This window comes from Cherax quadricarinatus, chromosome 6 (assembly GCF_038502225.1).
Source record: "Cherax quadricarinatus isolate ZL_2023a chromosome 6, ASM3850222v1, whole genome shotgun sequence".
NCBI classification, from domain to species: Eukaryota; Metazoa; Arthropoda; class Malacostraca; order Decapoda; family Parastacidae; genus Cherax; species Cherax quadricarinatus.
Genome location: NC_091297.1, coordinates 38,506,877 through 38,530,158, shown reverse-complemented (window position 1 = coordinate 38,530,158; position 23,282 = coordinate 38,506,877). Strand labels below are relative to the sequence as shown.

The 23,282-nt window shown below is 40.4% G+C and overlaps 2 long non-coding RNA genes across 2 annotated transcripts in view; one reads left to right on the top strand and one right to left on the bottom strand.

Annotated features, from left to right (window-relative positions):
• Window positions 1-2,703, bottom strand: part of LOC138851864 (uncharacterized) — a 480,455-nt gene extending 477,752 nt beyond the window's left edge. The window contains exon 1 of the long non-coding RNA XR_011391460.1: window positions 1,581-2,703. This is a non-coding gene — a long non-coding RNA (uncharacterized lncRNA). The remainder of the gene's footprint in view (window positions 1-1,580) is intronic.
• Window positions 2,704-9,211: 6,508 nt separating this feature from the next.
• Window positions 9,212-23,282, top strand: part of LOC138852312 (uncharacterized) — an 83,632-nt gene continuing 69,561 nt past the window's right edge. Inside the window, exon 1 of the long non-coding RNA XR_011391641.1 lies at window positions 9,212-9,331. This is a non-coding gene — a long non-coding RNA (uncharacterized lncRNA). The remainder of the gene's footprint in view (window positions 9,332-23,282) is intronic.

Here is a 23,282-nt window from a genome sequence, read left to right as displayed (position 1 = left end):
TGGTGCAATACTACAAGTGACAAATATCATGATCTAATATAATGCTTACATTATACCAGCTACGTATACCTCACAGACTGGTATAATTTTAGTAATGGAATCACAAAGGGGAAAAATGAACCAGAATATCTGGTGCTCTTGTCCAAATTGCCATAATTATGATGTATACCCGAAAAAGATTTTCCTACTTTTATGAATGCTGATGATAGTAACACTGTCGTAGAGGCTGGTAATAGGTGGTTGTGATGGTTATTTGAAAGACAGTTACGACGTTGTAGAGGAGAGCTAAGGGCTCTCCCACTCTCTGTTTAGGCAGCGGCGCAATAATCAGAGGCAAATGAGAAAGAGAAATAAAAAATTATGTGCAGAGATTCGGGAACAGTAATGGTGGAGGGAAGGACACAAGCAGGTGAAGGAGGAGGGGGACTGGACCTGAAAAACAGGGTACGTAAATAATAACAGTGATTGTTATTTTGATGCTAAATGTTGTCTGGTGATATTACATGCCACGTTGTGAACGGGAAACAAAAGATACTAGGATTTCCCTGCTTCCTGTGTCAAATTGTGTGTGACACTGATGCTGGGATTAAAAGTTAAAGATCAATTGGGTTTATTTAGTAATTTTCATTATAAATGAACCTCTCTCTCTTTCTCTCTAGCCATGAACAAAGCCTTACTCTTTCTCTCTTCGTAGTTACGTTGACTACAGCCATATTTATAGCCACTGGGAAATGTCAAAATAATGCAATGAACTTAAACAGGAAAACAATATTAAAGTTTTTTAATAGGTCCGTTTAGAGCTGTTTTTGTGTGAGAAGAAGGAAAGGAAGTAACTCACTGTAATATGTCATGGTTGCAGTTGTTGCAGGGTATGAAGGCACGGACGAGTATATTAAGCTGTGTGTACGATCCCTGTGCGATAGTACAAGGCGGAATGTAACAGCGGTGAATGCATAAATAGTGCGTATTTTTGGTGTTGGTGTGAAGGGAGGGAGAAAGCTATAAAATAATATTCGCCTTGCGCTCATTACAACACTAATTGTGTTGCTGATGAAGCATGGTTTAGAAAGCTTGACAATGTTGTATCTGGATGTTTGAATGAGTGAAGTGGTTGGATGTTAGTGTACATGATGTTTAAATGTTGGTGGGCATGTTGCCTAGGTGGCGGTAGGCGTGGCACCTAAAGGGTGGTGGGCGTGGTAGCTAAATGGTAGCTAAGTGGTGGTAGGCGCAGTACCTGGATGGTGGTGAGTGTAGTGTGTTGTGCTTGTGTGTGCGTGAGGTCAGCTTCACGCTGCCATCTCAGACATAAACACTGCCCACCCTGCTCCAGGTACATAAACACTGCCTACCCTGCTCCACGTACATAAACACTGCCCACCGTGCTCCACGTACATAAACACTGCCCACCCTGCTCCCGGTATATAAACATTTATAGTTGGGTGTGCATCAGGGAGGAGGGGAGGGAGGGAGGGAGGGAGAGAGAAGACAGCAAGCAAGGGTGGTGCAGGTTGCACACTGTGGTCATGATGCAACACGCACGCACGCACCCCGTGCCCCACCCTACACGTGCCACTCACCTGGGGGGGGGGAAGGGGCGGAGACGACGGACCTGGTCAGGTCTTCGACGACTGGATGAGTCCATGGCAGCAGCGGATGAGGTCGGAACTTCTACGAATGGATGAACCCATGGAAGCAGCGGATGAGGTCGGGCCTTCTACGACTTGATGAGCCCATGGAAGTTGTGGGCAGCGTCGGTACTTCGATGATGAGTGGAGGCGGTGAGGGCGGCAGGTCGGGCGTGGTGAGGGCGGCAGGTCGGGAGTGGTGAGGGGGTAGAAGAAGTAGTCAGGGCGGCGGGTCGGGTAGGACTGGGCGTCGTGGGGCACCCGTCGCCTCTCCAACCTTGGTGCCCACTTCTTTTTTTTTTTTTTTTTTTTACGGTGAGAGGATCGGCGGCCGTAACCCGCCGGGCGGCCGCACATTCCCGCCTTTATGGCGGCCGCAGCTGGCCGCCTGCGCCCGAGTTTTTGCATACAAGCATATGTTGAGTCTTTCAATACACTGCCATGACTAGGCTCAATTGATCGGGCAAAAACCAGGTTTAATCAGCGACGGTCGGACAAAAACCGGTGTTGTACCGGCGTAGCGGGGCCCCCAAACACTAGACTTACCTGGTGGGCCCCCAGTAGCGGGCCCTCCGTCGGTAGCGCGAGGCGCCCCCGGCAGCGCCTCCGCCGCGAGTGACACCTAGATGCTCCCGCACCCACCCGACTCCGACTAATTACTGGTACAATGCGCTAATCTCCTTACTGCGTTAATTGCCTACATTCTCCTTATAATTAAGACGGCGGCGAATGGCGCGGCATCTGGTGGTTGCACTGGGAACTAGCGGCGTTGCATCAATACCCCATTCAGCGCGGCCGTATCAAATCTCCGGCTGGTTGTTATGGCAACGGTTGCCGTGGCGACCCGTGTCGCCGCTGCACTTGTCGTCAGTGCCGCGGCGTCGCCACCGGCAGGCACACAGACGCCGTCGACGCCGCAACTCCAGCGTCGAAAGTACGTCGGGGCGGTAGTCTGGCCCCCAGGCGGCAGGCTACCCCCCTAACCCCTTTCACCAGGAGGAGGGGGAGGAGAGCCGACGGCAGCTGCAACACTGCAAAGTAACGGTGGGGGGAAGAGGGATAACTGCTCCTCCTCTTCCTCCTCCTTCTCCTCCTCCTCCTCCTCCCTCTCCCCATTCCTCTCCCGTTACCCCTCCTCTTCCTCTACTCCACCTCTCTATCTCCCCTTCCTCTTCTTCATCTCCCGCCTCCCCCCGTCCCCTCCCCCCGTGAGGCGTCAGTTGTGCAGCACACTGCGGTTTTACCTAATTTTGTTTCATTCTATTACTCCCCCCTGTATACCCCACCCCAGCCCACGCCCACTCTCACACCCACGCCTACGCCCACATCCACGCCCACACCCACACCGACGCCCATTTCAAGATTCACACCCACATCTTAACACACAATGATGCATATACCAACAACCACATTCATACCCACGTCATCATAAATACCCATATCTACATTTATACCCACATATACGTCCATAACAACAAATAAATTCCCACATCTATATTCATCCCATATCTACATCCATACTCACATCAACATCCATACCCACATATTCATCCATTCTCAGATCACCATCCACACCCACATCTACAGTTATACCCACATCAACATTCATATCCGCATCAATATCCTTCCTGTAACTACATCCATATTCACACCAACATTTGTTCCCACATCTACATCCATACCCATATTAATAACACATTCATACTCACATCTACAGCTAATATCCACATTTATACCCACAACAGCATACATACTAACACCAACATCCATACCCATATCTACATCCACTCCTTATCTACATCCATATCCACATCTACACCCATACCCACATCCGTACCCATATCTACATCCATACCCACATCCGTACCCATATCTACACCCATACCCACATCCGTACCCATATCTACACCCATACCCACATCCGTACCCATATCTACACCCATACCCACATCCGTACCCATATCTACATCCATTTCTTATCTACATCCATAGCCACATCTACATTTATACCCACATCAACATCATCTACATCCATACCTGCATCTACAACCATACCTACATCTATATCCATTCCTACAGCTACATCCATACCTACATCTACATCAATACCCACATATACATCCATATCTACATCTACATCCATACCTACGACTACACTCAAGCCCACATCTACATCCATTCCCACATCAACATCCATACCTACATCTATATTCATACCCACATCTTTATCCATACCAACATCTACATACATATCTACATCGATATCCATACTCAAATCTACATCTATACCCATATATACATCCACATTCATACCCACATCCATATCCAAATCAACATCTATACTCACATCCAAATTCATGCTCACATCCACATTTATACGCACACACAGACACACACACACACACACACACACACACACACACAGACACACACACACACAGACACACACACACACACACACACACACACACACACACACACACACACACACACACACACACACACACACACACAGAACCATCATCAATAATCGTACCAACATTATCCTACACTCATTACCACACTTATAATACACCTACACCCATACTCTCGGGGCATTTATACCCACAGTTAGGCTCGTCCATTATATGCCCAACCCATGCTCACACCCATCACGGATGGGTAACTGCGGGAGAACACGACTCAAGACTAGGGGTAACTTACATGTTCATCTTTAGTGGGAATATGATTCTGAATACCCCCCAACCCATGCCCACACACTGATACCAAATAGACCCATGCCCATGCCCACAACACACCCATTCAAACAGCCACACTACCTTCCTTCCCTCATACTCTCATATCATCACTCACCCCTACACTACACCCATACTATCACCCACCACTACACTACACCCATACTATCACCCACCACTACACTACACCCAATTATCACCCACCACTACACTACACCCATGCTATCACCCACCACTACACTACACCCATACTATCACCCACCACTACACTACACCCAATTATCACCCTCCACTACACTACACCCATCACCCCACCACTACACTACATCCATACTATCACCCACCACTACACTACACCCATACTATCACCCACCACTACACTACACCCAATTATCACCCACCACTACACTACACCCATACTATCACCCACCACTACACTACACCCAATTATCACCCACCACTACACTACACCCATACTATCACCCACCACTACACTACACCCATACTATCACCCACCACTACACTACACCCAATTATCACCCACCACTACACTACACCCATACTATCACCCACCACTACACTACATCCATACTATCACCCACCACTACACTACACCCATACTATCACCCACCACTACACTACACCCATACTATCACCCACCACTACACTACACCCATACTATCACCCACCACTACACTACACCCAATTATCACCCACCACTACACTACACCCATACTATCACCCACCACTACACTACACCCAATTATCACCCACCACTACACTACACCCAATTATCACCCACCACTACACTACACCCAATATCATCACCCACCACTACACTACAACCATACTATCACCCACCACTACACTATACCCATACTATCATACACTATCACCCACCACTACTATCACCCACCACTACACTACACCCATACTATCACCCATCACTACACCCATACTATCACCCACCACTACACTACATCCATACTATCACCCATCACTACACTACACCCATACTATCACCCATCACTACACTACACCCAATTATCACCCACCACTACACTACACCCATACTATCACCCACCACTACACTACACCCAATTATCACCCACCACTACACTACACCCATACTATCACCCATCACTACACTACACCCATACTATCACCCATCACTACACTACACCCAATTATCACCCACCACTACACTACACCCATACTATCACCCATCACTACACTACACCCAATTATCACCCACCACTACACTACACCCATACTATCACCCATCACTACACTACACCCATACTATCACCCACCACTACACTACACCCATACTATCACCCGCCACTACACTACACCCATACTATCACCCTCCACTACACTACACCCATACTATCACCCATCACTACACTACATCCATACTATCACCCACCCCTACACTATACCTACACTATCACCCACCCCTACACTACACCTATATTATCACCCACTACTACACTGCACCCTGTACTAATACCCACCACTACACTACACCCGTGCTATCACGCACCACTACTCTACACCCATACTATCACCCACTCTTATACTACACCCATTCTATCATCCAAACCTACACTACCCTCATAATATCACCTACCCTTACACTAAACCCATACTATCACCCACTACTAAACTACACCCGCACCATCACCCACCCCTACACTACATCTACATTATCACCCACCCCTACAATACACCCATGCTATCACCCACCATTATACTACACTAATACTATCACGCACCCATACTATCACTACACCCACACTATCACCCACCCTTATACTACACTCATGCTATCAACCATTGCTACACTACATCCACACCATCACCCACCCCTACACTGCACTCATACCATCACCCACCCCTACACTACACTTATAATATCACCCACCCCTGCACTACACCCCCATACTGCCGCCCACCACTACATTACACCCATGCTATCACCCACCACTACACTACACCCACACCATCACCCACCCCTACACTACGCCCATGCTATCACCCACCACTACACTACACCCACACCATCACCCACCCCTACACTACACCCATGCTATCACCCACCACTACACTACTCCCATAACATTATCCACCCCTACACTACACGCATACTATCATACATCTCTACACTGCAACCATACTATCACCCACCCCATTATTAAACCCATACCACCACCCACAGTAAACGCTACACTCATACCATGGCCCATCACTACACTATACCCATTACATTACCCACCACTACACTACACACATACTTTTACCCACACGGTCACTAAACCAATACCATCAACAACCTTAGCAATACACCCATACCATCACCCACTCCTATTAAACACCCGTATAGAGGTATAAGTGAAATGTATACCCTCCCTGTCCTAGGGTTAACTACTCTAGGATTACCTGTTCCTAGGTCTAACAGATGCTAGAGTTAATTGCTGTTAGGCCTAAGTGCTTCCAGGTCTAACTGATGCTAGGGTTAATTGCTGCTAGGTCTAACTGCTTCAAGGTCTAACTGATGCTAGGGTTAATTGCTACTAGGTCTAACTGCTTCTAGGTTTAACTGATGCTAGGGTTAATTAATGTTAGTGATAACTAATGCTAAGAGTTACTGAGGCTTGTAGTAACTCATGCTAGGAGTAACTTATACTGACAATAACTCATGCTAGAAGTAACTTAGCTGGGAGTAAATCATGCTAGGAGTAACTCTCATTGGGAGTAGCTCATGCTGGGAGTAACTCAGCTGGGAGTAACTCATGCGGGAGAAACCAGTGCTAGGACTAACTCATGCTAGGAGTAACTCATGCTAGGAGTAACTCATGGTAGGAGTAACTCATGTTGCGAGTAACTCATGCTGGGAGTAACTTATACTGGGAGTAACATGCGGGAAAAACTAATGCTAGGAGTAACTCATGCTGAGAGTAACTCATGCTGGGAGTAACTTATACTGGGAGTAACTCGTGCTAGGAGTAACTCATACTAGAAATAGCTAATGTCGGGAATAACTGTTGCTAGGCGTAACTCATGCTGTGAGTAACTCATGCTAGGAGTAAATCACGCTAGGAGTAACGCAAGCTGGGAGAAACTCATGCTTGGCGTAACTCTTGCTACGACTATTTCATACTGGGAGTAACTCATTCTAGGAATAACTTATGCTAGGATTAACTCATACTGGGAGTAGCTCATGCTGGGAGTAACTCATGCTAGGAGTAACTGATGCAAGGGGTAACTGATGCTAGGGGTAACTCGTGCTAGGAGTAACTGATACTAGGGTAACTCATGCTAGGGTTAACTCATGTTACTGGTAACTCAGGTTAAGGGTAAGTTATGATAGTGGTAACTGATACTAGAAGTAACTGATACTTGGGGTAACTGATGTTAAGTGTAACTGAAGCTAGGGGTAACTGATGTTAAGGGTAACTGGTGCTAGGGGTAACTGATTGTAGGGGTAACTGATGCTAGTAGTAACTAGTGCTAGGGGTAACTGATGCTTAGGGTGACTGATGCTAGGGGAAACTGATGCTAGGGGTAATTGATGCTAGGGGTAATTGATGCTAGGGGTAACTGATGCTAGGGGTAACTAATGCTGGGGGTAACTGATGCTAGGGGTAACTAATGCTGGGGGTAACTGATGCTAGGGGTAACTAATGCTGTGGGTAACTGATGTTAGGGGTAACTAATGCTGTGGGTAACTGATGCTAGGGGTAACTAATGCTGTGGGTAACTGATGCTAGGGGTAACTGATGCTAGGGGTAACTAATGCTGTGGGTAACTGATGCTAGGGGTAACTAATGCTGTGGGTAACTGATGCTAGGGGTAACTAATGCTGCGGGTAACTGATGCTAGGGTAACTGGTGGTAAGGGTAACTCATGCTAGGTGTAACTGGTGCCAGGAATTACTAATTCCTTGTGAGTCAGTCAGCGTCGGGAGAGATGCAGGCTCGATCCTCCGTCTGCTATCATCGGGCCATAAACAGAGTGATTTTGTTCTGTAACCCACCTGAGTAATGACTCAAAGGAATCAGTAAGAAAGTTACCTATAACCTGTATTAGCGTTTTACAGTACTGTAACATATATGTCACTATGTGTATCGTTCAGTGTATGTAGGGTATGTGAATTTTTATTAAGATTAAAACTTAATCCGCTACACAATGTTCATCAGGGCTGCAGATCACATTTTCCACAAGAGTTAAGGGTATTTTAGACCCCTAGTTAGGGATATAAGTAAACTTTCTGCGTATATAGACAGACATGTATACATATCTTAGTGTTTATGTCCTTAGTGTAGGGGAGGGGGGGTTATGCATGCTTTTCCTGCAAGTTCTCCTTCCTCAGGCACCTACCACCAACACCCGGCACAAATTAACCATTTTTTTATTATTTTTTTTAATAAACTGTCCTTCTTTACTGCTTTGGATTTTATTATAGCTTGATTCTCTCCATAATGAGATTTAAAGCGTTAAAGTGACCCTTGTAGTAATTACTATTCGTAAACACTTATCAATACTGGGTAAATATGTTTTGGTAATGCTATGATTTGGCAACTGGTAATGCACACGCATAATGGGCCTCAGTGTTGCTATACACTACCTCTATTTTGTTTTCAACATTTTGGATTACGTTGCTAAAGTTGCCAAGCTCTTATTAACCACTTGCCTATTTAATATGAGCATAAAAGAATGTTGTGCCCAAAAGAATAAGGATATAATGATATAAATATAGCTAAGAGAAGCCAGGGAGGAGTGCCAGCGAGAGTGGCAATGCAAAAATGGCCGGAGGCTCCTTTTGTAGGATGACTCTTCAAAGATGTTGGTGTGTGGGTGCACGCTGCTGCTGCTGCTGCAGGTTGCAGCCGTCTTGAGCAGCAAGAAAGCAGCGAGTGTTGCAGCAGAGTGCAGTGGAGCGCCCACCGGAAGTCTAGTGAAGGGGTGAGAGTGACAGTATAGTTGTAAGAGTATGAGGAGGAGGAGGAGCCATGGGCGGAGTTATAGAGGGTTGAGGCCACACCCAACCCACCACACTTATGGCGCCCGCATTTTCTCTCCCCCCTTATAAAATGAAATGACGTATGGGCCGGTGTAGGCCTAAAAGTTTTTAAAGTTTGAGTCTGAAAGGTCATAAACGCCAACCATAGAAAATGGTAAAAATCCATATAGAGTCATGTAGATCTCAAGTATTTTCAGACGCAAAGCGGACAGGTCCATGCAATATATAAATTATATAATAGTTATATTATAAGCTTCTGGTAACTACCAGAAATTCTTAGTAACAGCAAATGTTTATATTTATATATATATATATATATATATATATATATATATATATATATATATATATATATATATATATATATATATATATATATATATATATATATATATATATATATATATATATATATATATATATATATATATATATATATATATATATATATATATATATACATATATGTATGTATATATATATATATATATATATATATATATATATATATATATATATATATATATATATATATATATATATATATATATACATATATATATATATATATATATATATATATATATATATATATATATATACATATAGGTATAGGTACCAGAAGCAGTTCTCATGAAATTTCAATTGATATAGCCCTACAAATTCCTGCGTATAATCTGACGAGTTCAGTACATGTATATCTCACTTGTGTGTACACTGAGTGAGAGTAATACTACATGAACACATGGATGAGTGGAGATCTTAGAATGTGTACAAACTTATAATAAAAGTAAGTCCCCACAGGTCCATATATGGGAAACAAGTAATAATGCCTCTTTGTGAACATGTTACATACAGTTGAAATGACTCTTCTTGCAGTCGATTGGCTTGAAACTCAACTGTTTCAATTAGATTCTTGGGCAGTTGCTTACTAGATGTAGCAGTTTTTTTTTTTTTTGCAATTTTTATGTGATGTTATTTGTCTGGTATGGCGAGGGTATGTTAGACTCAGGCAACACTTGGCCTTGGTATGTTGAAGCTGAGGCTGACTTAGTTACTCGTGAAATGGCACTTGTAGTGATATGATGACTGGGAGTGGCACTTGTAGTGATATGATGACTGGGAGTGGCACTTGTAGTGATATGATGACTGGGAGTAGCACTTGTAGTGATATGATGACTGGGAGTGGCACTTGTAGTGATATGATGACTGGGAGTAGCACTTGTAGTGATATGATGACTGGGAGTGGCACTTGTAGTGATATGATGACTGGGAGTAGCACTTGTAGTGATATGATGACTGGGAGTGGCACTTGTAGTGATATGATGACTGGGAGTAGCACTTGTAGTGATATGATGACTCTTGGAGTGACTCTTGTAATGATATGATGACTCTTGGAGTGACTCTTGTAGTGATATGATGATTCTTGGAGTGGCACTTGTGGTAATTTGATAACAACTTTTGGAATGACACTTGTTGTGATACGATGACACTTGTTATGATATGATGACTCCTGAAGTGACACTTATGGTATAATGACAGTTTCATTAACATACCGACTTTTTATATCATGACGATTTATGTTATACTGTCCAACGATAATGTGACTCTTAAGATATAGTGACTTACGATACAGTGACTTTTATGATATAGTGACTCCTATGATACAGCAAGATAAAAATACTTTGTGACTTTCGTTCTAATGAAGATATTAGAGCACTCCAGGATGATTTGAATAGACTGACGTAATGGTCGGAGAAGTGGCAGATACAGTTTGATATAGACAAATGAAAAGTTCTAAATGTTGGACAGGACAATAACCATTCTACATATAAACTAAATAATATGGATCTTAATATTACTGATTGCGGAAAAGATTTAGGAGTTCCGGTTTGCAGTAATCTGAAACCAAGACAACAGTACATTAGTGTTCGCAATAAAGCTAACAGAATTCTTGGCTTCATATCAAGAAGTATAAATAATAGAAGTCCTCAGGTTGTTCTTCAACTCTATATATCCTTGGTTAGGCCTCATTTAGACTATGTTGCTCAGTTCTGGTCACCGTATTACAGAATGAATATAAATGCTCTGGGAAACGTACAGAGGAGGATGACAAAGATGATCTCATGTATCAGAAATCTTCCCTATGAGGATAGACTGAGGCCCTGAATGTGTACTCTCTCGAAAGGCGTAGAATTAAGGGGGATATGATTGAGGTGTATAAATGGAAAACAGGAATAAATAAAGGGGATGTAAATAGCGTGCTAAACATATCTAACCAAGCCAGGACTCGCAGCAATGGTTTCAAGTTGGAAAAATTCAGATTCAGGAGGGATAAAGGAAAGCACTGGTTTGGTAATAGAGTTGTGGATGAGTGGAACAAACTCCCGAGTACCGTCATGGAAGCTAAGACGTTGTGCAGTTTTAAAAATAGGTTAGATAAATACTTGAGTGGGTGTGGATGGGTGTGAGTTGGACCTAACTAGCTTGTGCTAGTGAGTCTGATGCCGTGCCCCTTCCTTAAGTGGATGTGACATGACTAGGTGGGTCATTGGTCGAAGCCGGGGGGTAATATGGACTTGCCTTGCATGGGCCAATAGGCCTGCTGCAGTGTTCCTTCTTTCTTATGTTCTTATGACATGGTCACTTATAGTCGCATAGTTATTCTTATGATTTAGTCATTCGTAGTTACATAGCTACTTATCTTATAATGACTTTTAATTAGTGATTTATAGTGATATGGTGACTCTTGTGATGACAAAGTTGTGAATTTAGTCATGAAATTAAGGAGCAGTCTAGCGTTTGTCCCTCTGTCTGGGATAAGACGCCCAGTGCTTGCCCCTGTGTCTGGGGTAAGACAAACTAACCACTTATCTCAGTGTCTGGGGCAAGAGAAGTACTGTGCTGGCCCCTGTGTCTGGGATAAAACAAGCTGAGCACTTACCTCAGTGTCTGGGGCAAGAGAAGCACTGTGCTGGCCCCTGTGTTTGGGGCAAGCGAAACAGTGCATGCCCTAACGTTTGAAATAAGCTGGAATAGAAACCTAACTGAAAGCACAGCTTGAGCAGGTGGCGGAGCCCTCATTCACTTCCACGGAAGTGCCTTGATGCTGGTGAAGGGCTCTTGATCCAAGGATAATATTCAACAGCAACTTCGCTCAATAGTACAGACTTGTGGTACACACAGTGGTACACAAAAGAGCACCAAAACAGGTTATCGAGGCAAAAAGTGAGTAGAGTGTGATGGCATTGTCTCAGGCTAGCTTGGTGTAACAATTTGCGTACCACAGGGCTTTGTCCTGGGACTGGTTCTCTCCCTCTCTCTCGTACACACACACACACACACACACACACACACACACACACACACACACACACACACACACACACACACACACACACACACACACACACACACACACACACACACACACACACACACACACACACACACACACATATATATATATATATATATATATATATATATATATATATATATATATATATATATATATATATATATATATATATATATATATACATGTATATATGTTATATATATATATATATATATATATATATATATATATATATATATATACATGCATACATACATATATGCAAAACAACCACTCTAAAAGAATAGAGAAATTCCAAGCGCTTTCGTGACTACTCATATTATCAAGGAACCATAGTTCCTTGATAATGTGAGTAGTCACGAAAGCGCTTGGAATTTCTCTATTCTTTCAGAGTGGTTGTTTTGCATATTTTGAAATCACCTGTTTACTGTGATCTTATTGCATATATATATATATATATATATATATATATATATATATATATATATATATATATATATATATATATATATATATATATATATATATATATATATATATATATATATACATATGTTGTGCAGAATAGGTAAAACTAGTCAATTAGTAGAACTCATTTAAAATTAAGTCCTTTCTAAAATTTTCTCTTATGTATTTAAAGATGTATTTTTTTCATTTATGTTAATGTAAAAAATAATAATTTTGTACCAAAGGAATCTTAGAAAACTTGCCTAACCTTATTATAACAAGCGCAATTTAATTTAGCTTAATCCAACTATTTTCCATATTCTGCCACCCTATTCTGTGTGTGGAAGTTACAAAGCAGTAAACAACAGCTAACTGCGTTTCCCTGTCGTAATCCATCCCCTAAGATGTGTTACATAATGTTGAAATTTTTCTGCCCGAGCTGGAAGATTTCAGTAGAGCCAGTCTCCCAGCTCATACTGAAAGAGAAACTTTGGATTCGCATAGTGGCTTATAAAACTCCATTGTTACTCTTGGAATTACATAGTTACTACTGTATTCTATTAATGTCTCTTGAAATGATTCGTTAACGCCATAACGATTTTTTAATGTCACAGTTACTCTTGGAAAGCCTTAGTGACCCCCTTGAAATGACATATTTAATCTTGGAAAGCCATGGTGACCTCTTGAAGTGGCTTATTTATTCTTGGAAAGCCATAGTGACCTCTTGAAGTGGCCTAGTTATTCTTGGAAAGCCATGGTGACCTCTTGAAGTGGCCTAGTTATTCTTGGAAAGCCATAGTGACCTCTTGAAATGGCATAGTTACAGTAGTGTGCAAATTAATTGGGACAGAAGTAAATTTTGTGATTATCTCATAATACGTCATAGTCTCCGGCTTAATCAATGTAGTTTGGAATCTTTTCTTTTCATGAACGTTTTCTACCGACGTCTGGCAACCATCCAGCTGTGGTGTTACCCTACGATTTTCGTCAGTGCTACAACAACTGTTGTTCTGTAAAGCTATTCCTGCAAGAATTTTGTAAAGCTGTTCCTAAAGAATTTGGTTCTTTCCTTCAGTTCATGATTAGTGCTGAAATTCATGATAAATGTTACACATAGGAAGTGTGAAAATATAGTAACTTTTAGAAAGCATACTGATTTGAGTATCAGACAGACTGCCGAAAATTTGAGACTAGCAAAGTCAAGTGTTAGTCGGAATCTGAAGAGAGCTGACGACACTGGTGACTGTGGAGCACTGCGCCGAGGAAGATACGGAAGAAAACCCAAGAAAACACCTCACAATGACAAGGTTATTATAAGAAGAAATAGTGTAAAGGATTCCAAGAAAACTAGCAAAGATCTACAGAGAGATTTGGCTTCAGCTGGCGTAAATGTTGATTCTTCAACTGTTTGACAAAGGCTCCTTGAAGCTGGCAGAACTGCCAGAAAGCCGGTAAAGAAACAATTATTGACTGCTGCTATGAAGGAAAAAACGGCTGTGGTAGGTACTTGATCATAAAGGATGGACAACAGATGAATGGAGAAAAATTATATTTTCAGAAATGACGCATTTTGAAGTACATAGGTACAGATCATTGGTAGTGGGACGGAAAGACGAACCTCATCGGAATGAAGACATTCAACAAGCACTAAAACACCCACTTAAGAAGATGTTTTGGTGTAGTTTTACTGCTAAAGGCCCTGGACGATGAACAGTAACAAATATAAGATAATCCTGGCAGCTCATTTGCTTTCCATTGTGGATAGAGACTTTCCTGATGGAGAAGGCATTTTCCAGCAGGATCTTGCTTCATGCCACACTTCCAGAAAAATGCTAACAATCTTCTAAGAGAGTAGGCTAAGCGATCTAAATTGGCCTGGAAACTCTCTTGACCTCAACTCAATTGAGAATCGATGGGCAATGACCAAATGCAGGATCACGAAACAGGACTGTTCAGCTGTGGAGAAGTTAATTGCTGCTGTTATTATAATGAACCTGGTAACAGGACGAAGAACTTGCCAAAAATGTGTTCAACATTTTTCAATTCCATGCCAAAGCGTGTAGCAATGTTTTTAAAAACAAAGGATAGTTATATTTCTCATTAACTCAATTATCTGTCATATTATTTCCTTGTATTTTTCTAATAAACGTTAATTTTCTAAATAAATGTCATATTTCATTACTCTCCCAATTAATACGCACATTACAGTATTCTTGGAAAGCTATAATTACCTCTTGAAATGGCATAGTTATTCTTGGAATAAAAAATGAATCTTGAGTTGCTATAATTAGTTATCCCCTGAGAAGCGACCTTTAAGAGGTTTCCTAATTTTTTTCCTTTCCTCCAACTTTTCGTTTTAGTTTTGCTCATAACTCCAGATGGCCTTATCGAATCGGCGTCAAAATTTCAACGTTTGTGCACAGACACTCTGGCCAGACTCTTGGAACAACTAGAATTTGCAGGTGCCCTATGTTGCCCCCATGTTCAAAGTTGCTGAATCCATTCTCACCATCATTTAATGGTTCGGATAATTTCCCAAACCATGTGTGACGTAACTACAGACAATCAACTATGGTGCCTCCTAATTAGATAATGGTGGAGAGTGAAACTTAAGTATGTAGGGGCAGATTTGACCATTTTATATTTAAAATAGTGCGAAACTTTCATTGCCGTTAAATCACCTGAAATAAATTTCTTCATTCCTCTTCAGAACAACTTAATTTTCAGTTGCTGATTCATTTTACAGCCACGACAGCACCAGTTAGGTTTAGTCTTCAAACAGACACATTTGTGATGTAATGCAGTAGTTAAGGAAAAAAAACCTTGGAATCGCTGGAATCAGTGTCATACCTGGAAAATGACTCATCCGATCGGCTTCAAATTATCACCACTGCTGTGGCTAGGTTCGTGTTGCTGTTGGATGTTATAAGTCCCAATTTGCCAACATTATTGAATTAATAGTGATATTCATTTATTTTCTATACTAAAGAATGCTTCGTCTAATCGGTTTCATGATGCATTCTGTAAGAAGGATGATAATCCATAAGTTTACTTTAAGAAGATGCAAGTTTCAAATTTTATTAAAATTGTTAAAAACATGAAATTGGTGGAATCAGATCAATTACATGTGTTTCTCTTTACTGGTCGTATATAAGCTTTCTCAAGTGGTGAGTTTTATTAAAAAATAATTTTGCGTTTCATTTTTAGATTCGTAAATTTAAATATGCGAATTTTATTAAATAAATTGTTTTCTGTGTAATAACTAGGGAATGCCTCTTCTGAAAGGCTTCGAACCCTCAACGCTGGTGCATCTTGATTGGGAGTAATTTTTGCATTGATTCTGGGATGTGTGGGTGCCAATTTGCCAATGTTTTTTTTTAAACCAATATATCAAATTGAATTTTCTCAGAAAATACATATCAAACATTTTTTTCCAATAGGATTATGGAGAACTTGAAATAGAATATAGATGAGAAAAGAAAACTAAAACAAATAATCTCTTCTTTTTTTAATTAACTAGGAAAGATTCTCCTATTTACGAAGCATTTCTTATTAAATTTTTCTCTTTGCTTTCTCTAAAATTTTCCTTCCTAACTCGAGAACGCCTTATTCGACCGGCTTCAAATTTTAGACACTAGTATACTGCATCTAGGGTAAGATTCTTGGGAGTATGTGAGCGCCCTACAAACTGTTATGTAGGCCATTCCCAGAATTTTTTCGTGTGATAACTGGAGAAAATTTCCTCAGGTCGGCTTGAAAATTTGAAGACTGTCAACATGACTCAAGAAATCGTAATGACACGATTGCAAATAAACCATACCCCCGGCCGGGATTGAACCCGCGGTCATAGAGTCTCAAAACTCCAGCCCGTCGAGACTCTATGACCGCGGGTTCAATCCCGGCCGGGGGTATGGTTTGAAGACTGTCGTCTGGTGGTCAGAAGAAGGTTGGTATTGTTAATGGAAACTGTTGGTGCTATTGTATCATTTTTTGATCTAGAAATAATATGGCATTAATTTACATAATCACGTCATTTTGCCTTCATGTTGGCAATAGGCTCGTAATCCAAAGAGCGGGATTTATCATCCTCCCCTTGTTTGGATCGAGTCTGAATGCCCTACATTCCTCAGGCACTGTATGACCCCCTACTGGTTTAACGCTTTCCCTGACTAAAATAAAACTACTGTGAACAGCGTCATTCTTTAATAGCTGATTCTTATGATATGCATTGAAAAATATGTTGTCTTTCAGCTGCGTAGGCGCAAATGTTGATAAATTCTGTGAAATACCTGGTTGGCTTTTACCTTTTAGTTCTGACGCGTTTTCATCAGAACAATCGTCTCCTTCGTTATAGGTTGATTAAATTTAATTATGCCGATTTTCCTAATCAAATTAGCTTCTGGGAAATAAGTCTAGAATGTCTCTTCTGATCAAAAATAAATCACAGTGTTTGACTTTGCCGAGTCATTTTTTTATTAAATCTACATAAGATTCACTTATGTGCACAAAACACTTGTGTTCTTAGCACCATTGGAAAAAAGTTGTACCCTATATACCCAAAGTTTTAATAAAACTTAATTACTTACATGCTTACTTAAACCGTAAGCTGGTAAACCTTAAAGAATGGTTTGGATATATTTTGGCTTGTGAAGATCCCTATTTTATGAAAGAAACTGGAAAAAATCGAAATACTGATTTTCCTGTGGTAATTTATGTGTGCCTTATTGAATTGTCGTCACCCTTCAACGATGATAACTTGATAATGCAAATTCTGAGCTGCTTCAAACTATATATGTGGGTGTATTTTAGGATACAATACACAAATAACCAGCTCACATGGGAGAGAGTAAAGCTTATGATGATGTTTAGATCCGACTTGGATCATTTAGCCCACGTAGGACCGAAGCGTGGTTATAAGTTTTTCTCTATGTGCGGGTATTGTCTGAGTCACAGAATTGTGTCTTTTTCTTCTTTATTTTAGGATAGCTGTCCTTCCAAGTTAATAAGAGAATTCCTCTTCAGTATGGCTTCAAAGATGGTGTTTCTCAGTGGAAAGTTTGATTTAGTTTAGGGCTGTGTGTGTCCTAATTTGTTTTTCATATTTTTGCCTGCATTGACGTTCAGGGGCCTCGAATTATGTAATACGAGGATAGAGTTTACAGATAATGCAACGACCCACATTCATCTAATTATTCTTTGTATTCCATAATGTCTCTTGAAGATGCAGTAATGTCTCTTGAAATGCTGAAGTGATTTTCGTAGTAATAACATTAGGAATCTTTGAGCTACGTAGTGACTCTTAGGTTTATTATGAAAAACTCACTGCAGTATGCCTACTGCAGTGCCTATTAATTGCATATGGGTCATGAAGGCCTCATTTTGGCAGGCAAGAATTTCTGAAATAAAAAATAAGGGAAGTTCTCAGTATATATGCACACTGATGTATATACACCACTCCATGTATTCATACTGAGAAATATGCCTTTCTCGGTGTATATATCACTGTTTTTTATAAGCCTAATCTAAGTGTTTGTCAGACAAGTGCTTCCCTTCCTTCAAGAGACGCGCTCTTCGTTCAAGAAACTTAGCTATCCATTACTTCCTAGGATCAAACCTGATTACCCAGATTAGCGCTTCACTATACTACTATTGCTACAACTACAAATATTATTACTACTACTACTACTACTACTACTACTACTACTACTACTACTACTACTACTACTACTACTAATAATAATAATAATAATAATAATAATAATAATAATAATAATACAGGTTTTCTAAACACTCCTAAATCTGAATTTCCTCAACTAAGTAGTCCAGACTGAACAATAACCAGGGTGTAGGTAGCAACAGAAGGATCCACCGCTCCTTGATTAATGACTCATACCGACTTAATGTTTCTTGAAGTACAATACAATTCATTATGTGAGCATTATTTATCTTATCATCGGCGGAGTTGCTTTATAACTTAGGAACGCCTCTTACTCACATTTCTCGACATGAAGACAATTAATGTATCATACTTATTGACATATATATATATATATATATATATATATATATATATATATATATATATATATATATATATATATATATATATATATATATATATATATATATATATATATATTATTACAAGTCGGCCGTCTCCCACCGAGGCAGGGTGACCCAAAAAGAAAGAAAATCCCCAAAAAGAAAATACTTTCATCATCATTCAACACTTTCACCTCACTCACACATAATCACTGTTTTTGCAGAGGTGCTCAGAACACAACAGTTTAGAAGCATATACGTATAAAGATACACAACATATCCCTCCAAACTGTCAATATCCCGAACCCCTCCTTTAGAGTGCAGGCATTGTACTTCCCATTTCCAGGACTCAAGTCCGGCTATATAAAAATAACCGGTTTCCCTGATTCCCTTCACTAAATATTACCTTGCTCACATTCCAACAGATCATCTGGTCCCAAATACCATTTGTCTCCATTCACTCCTATCGAACACGCTCACGCACGCCTGCTGGAAGTCCAAGCCCCTTGCCCACAAAACCTCCCTTACCCCTTCCTTCCAACCTTTTTCGAGGACAACCCCTACCCCGCTTCCATTTAAATCTGTGATTTAAATGCTCTCCATGTCATTCTACTTTGATCCATTCTCTCTAAATGACCAAACCACCTCAACAACTCCTCCTCAGCCCTCTGACTAATACTTTTATTAACTCCACACCTTCTCCTAATTTTCACACTCCGAATTTTCTGCATAATATTTACACCACACATTGCCCTTAGACAGGACATCTCCACTGCCTCCAACCGCCTCCTCGCACACACACACACACACACACACACACACACACACACACACACACACACACACATATATATATATATATATATATATATATATATATATATATATATATATATATATATATATATATATATATATATATATATATATATATATATATACATATACAAGTAATATATCTTTTATGCTGGCGAACATTTAAGCACTTTACATTGGCTTCAGATTTCTGGTATCAGAATTTCCCGCATCCGGTTTGATTAATTAATATTGTATACATTATGGTACTTGTAGTTTTTTTCCTACGGAAAAGAGGATCGTTTAAATGCATTCACAATTGAATTTTGTGATGGTAAATTAGCTCACATGACAATAATGTTACTCTAGCTAATGGGAAATTTAACTATTCTCTGTCTTTTATAAGAAATGAAAACCTGTGATATTTCGCATTATTTTCACTTTTTTTTAAGATTTTCCAAGCATTGCCAGATTGTAAAGAACTTTCTAGTAACAACGGATAAAGGGAAACAAAATACAAAATTCACTTTCTTTTTAATACTGGTCATGTTTCCATGTAATTTGATTGTTGATGTCAGGCAGTTAAGCATAAAACCTGTTTATTTTATTAAGCAAGAGAAAGTTTATTTCACGAGTCTATATTTTATTTCATCTGAACCAAGCATGACATTGATGACGTGTTCTTGGAAAGGAGCTTTACTTTCATTGCAATCCAACAATTATCCATGGGATTCAGGTCAGGGCTGTTCCCTGGTCGCTGGATAACATTGATATTGTTCTCTTGCAGCCATTTCTCGACCGTAACACAGACGCTGTCTTGCATAAAGTGTGCGCGGGGAGGGAGCCGTGAATCTTTTGAATTGTGAGGATATATTCCTTTGCACATCGTCTACAAGTACTCACCACGCAAATGATATTGGATCTCTTGCAATCCTCCACTATTTGTGGAATCTGAGTACAGTGGTACCTCGAGTTACGAACTTAATTCGTTTCAGAATGCTGTTCGAATGCCGATACCGAAAGAATTTGTTCCCATAAGGAATAATGCAAATTAGATTAGTCCGTTTCAGACCCCCAAAAATACGCTTACAAAAATGCACTTACATAATTGTTCGAGTAGGGAGTTGTTCGAAACTCGAAGTACCACGTATATTGTTTTAAAGAATTAAGTTACAGTAGTGTTAGAGTGTCTAACCTTGTAGATTTTAAAGAACTTATCAAAATAGATTAAAAAAATAGATTATATAGCTATATAGGCACGCTTTTTTGTGTGAAAATTATTCTTTAAACGACTTGGAGTACGTCACGATGACTCCCACGGTGATAGAGAGATCTGCCAAAGCCAAACAATTATTGCTGTTGTCGTTGTTGTTGTTGTTGTTGCTGTGGTTGTTGTTTTTTTGGTTCTTCTTGTTGTTGTTGAGATTGTTGTTGTTATTGTTGTTGTTGTTGTTACTGTTGTTGCTTTTATTGTTGTTGTTTCTGCTGCTGTTGTTCAGTTTGTTAGCGACTCGCTGAATGGCTCAACAACATCTTGAGAAGTGTGTCAGTGCTTAAATAGTTTTGGCCTTGAATCAAGGTGTCCGTAGACCATGACTTGGCTTTCTTCATCGTCTGCCCTTCAAGTAGGGAGAGTGTAGAGAGGTGCCTTGATGCCGGTGGAGGGCTCTTGATTGTAGGAATTGGAATAATCCTCCCTTGCTTTGAATTAAATCATATTTCCTTCTATTTCCTGGGAACTGCGGCTGTATTATTATGACACAATAACCTTGGAGCGACATAACAATGTCTGTTATGACACAGTAACCTTGGAGCGACATAACAATGTCTGTTATGACACAGTAACCTTGGAGCGACATAACAATGTCTGTTATGACACAGTAACCTTGGAGCGACATAACAATGTCTGTTATGACACAGTAACCTTGGAGCGACATAACAATGTCTGTTATGACACAGTAACCTTGGAGCGACATAACAATGTCTGTTATGACACAGTAACCTTGGAGCGACATAACAATGTCTGTTATGACACAGTAACCTTGGAGCGACATAACAATGTCTGTTATGACACAGTAACCTTGGAGCGACATAACAATGTCTGTTATGACACAGTAACCTTGGAGCGACATAACAATGTCTGTTATGACACAGTAACCTTGGAGCGACATAACAATGTCTGTTATGACACAGTAACCTTGGAGCGACATAACAATGTCTGTTATGACACAGTAACCTTGGAGCGACATAACAATGTCTGTTATGACACAGTAACCTTGGAGCGACATAACAATGTCTGTTATGACACAGTAACCTTGGAGCGACATAACAATGTCTGTTATGACACAGTAACCTTGGAGCGACATAACAATGTCTGTTATGCTAAAGTAACTTACGTATTTACATGTTGATTCTGTTGCAACGCTGTCACCTACGCTGGTGAGATGACCCAGGCTTGGTTTCCGATTTATTAACAAACAGATCACCTATGTTGTACTAATAGAGGCTTGTCATTACACGTAAACGTGTCATCTTCGTGGTTGAATGTGGTCAAACATTTTCACTTAGCTTTTGTACCCATAGTATAATGGTTGACAATGTACTTACCGCCTTATTAAAGTCTCCCAGGTCAGTCTGAAAGATTTCATCTTGTGTAATGTCTTGTGCTAGGTGCTAGGTGCTAGGTGTTAGGTGTCCCGTAGCTCGACCGCTAGCATACTCAGCTGACTCACACACCGAGGTCCAGAGTTCGAATCTCCGGTGCGGGTGGAAAACATTAAGGACATGTTCCCATAAGATACCTGCTGTCCCTGTTCACCCATCAGTATAAAATGGGTACCCGGTGTTAGTCGACTGGTGTGGGTCGCATCCTGGGACAAAACTGACCTAATTTGCCCGAAATCCTTAGCATAACAAGCGGCTTTCTATATAGTAGTATGTCATTGATGTCAACTAGGCCTGTATATCTTGTACATGTACTTGTAAAAATAAAAATATTATTATTATTATTATTATTATTATTATTATTATTATTATTATTATTATTATTATTATTATTATTATTATTATTATTATTATTATTATTGATATTATTATAAAAATAGTTAGCGTTTGTTCCAATGTAATATAAAGTAGCGTAGCAGCACACCGATGATGCGTCCAAATGTGTTTCATAAAGAAATAAGAACGATACGCTGCTGGGGATGGATAGAAGGATGCATGACATTCGCCTTCTCTGCAGACAGTCC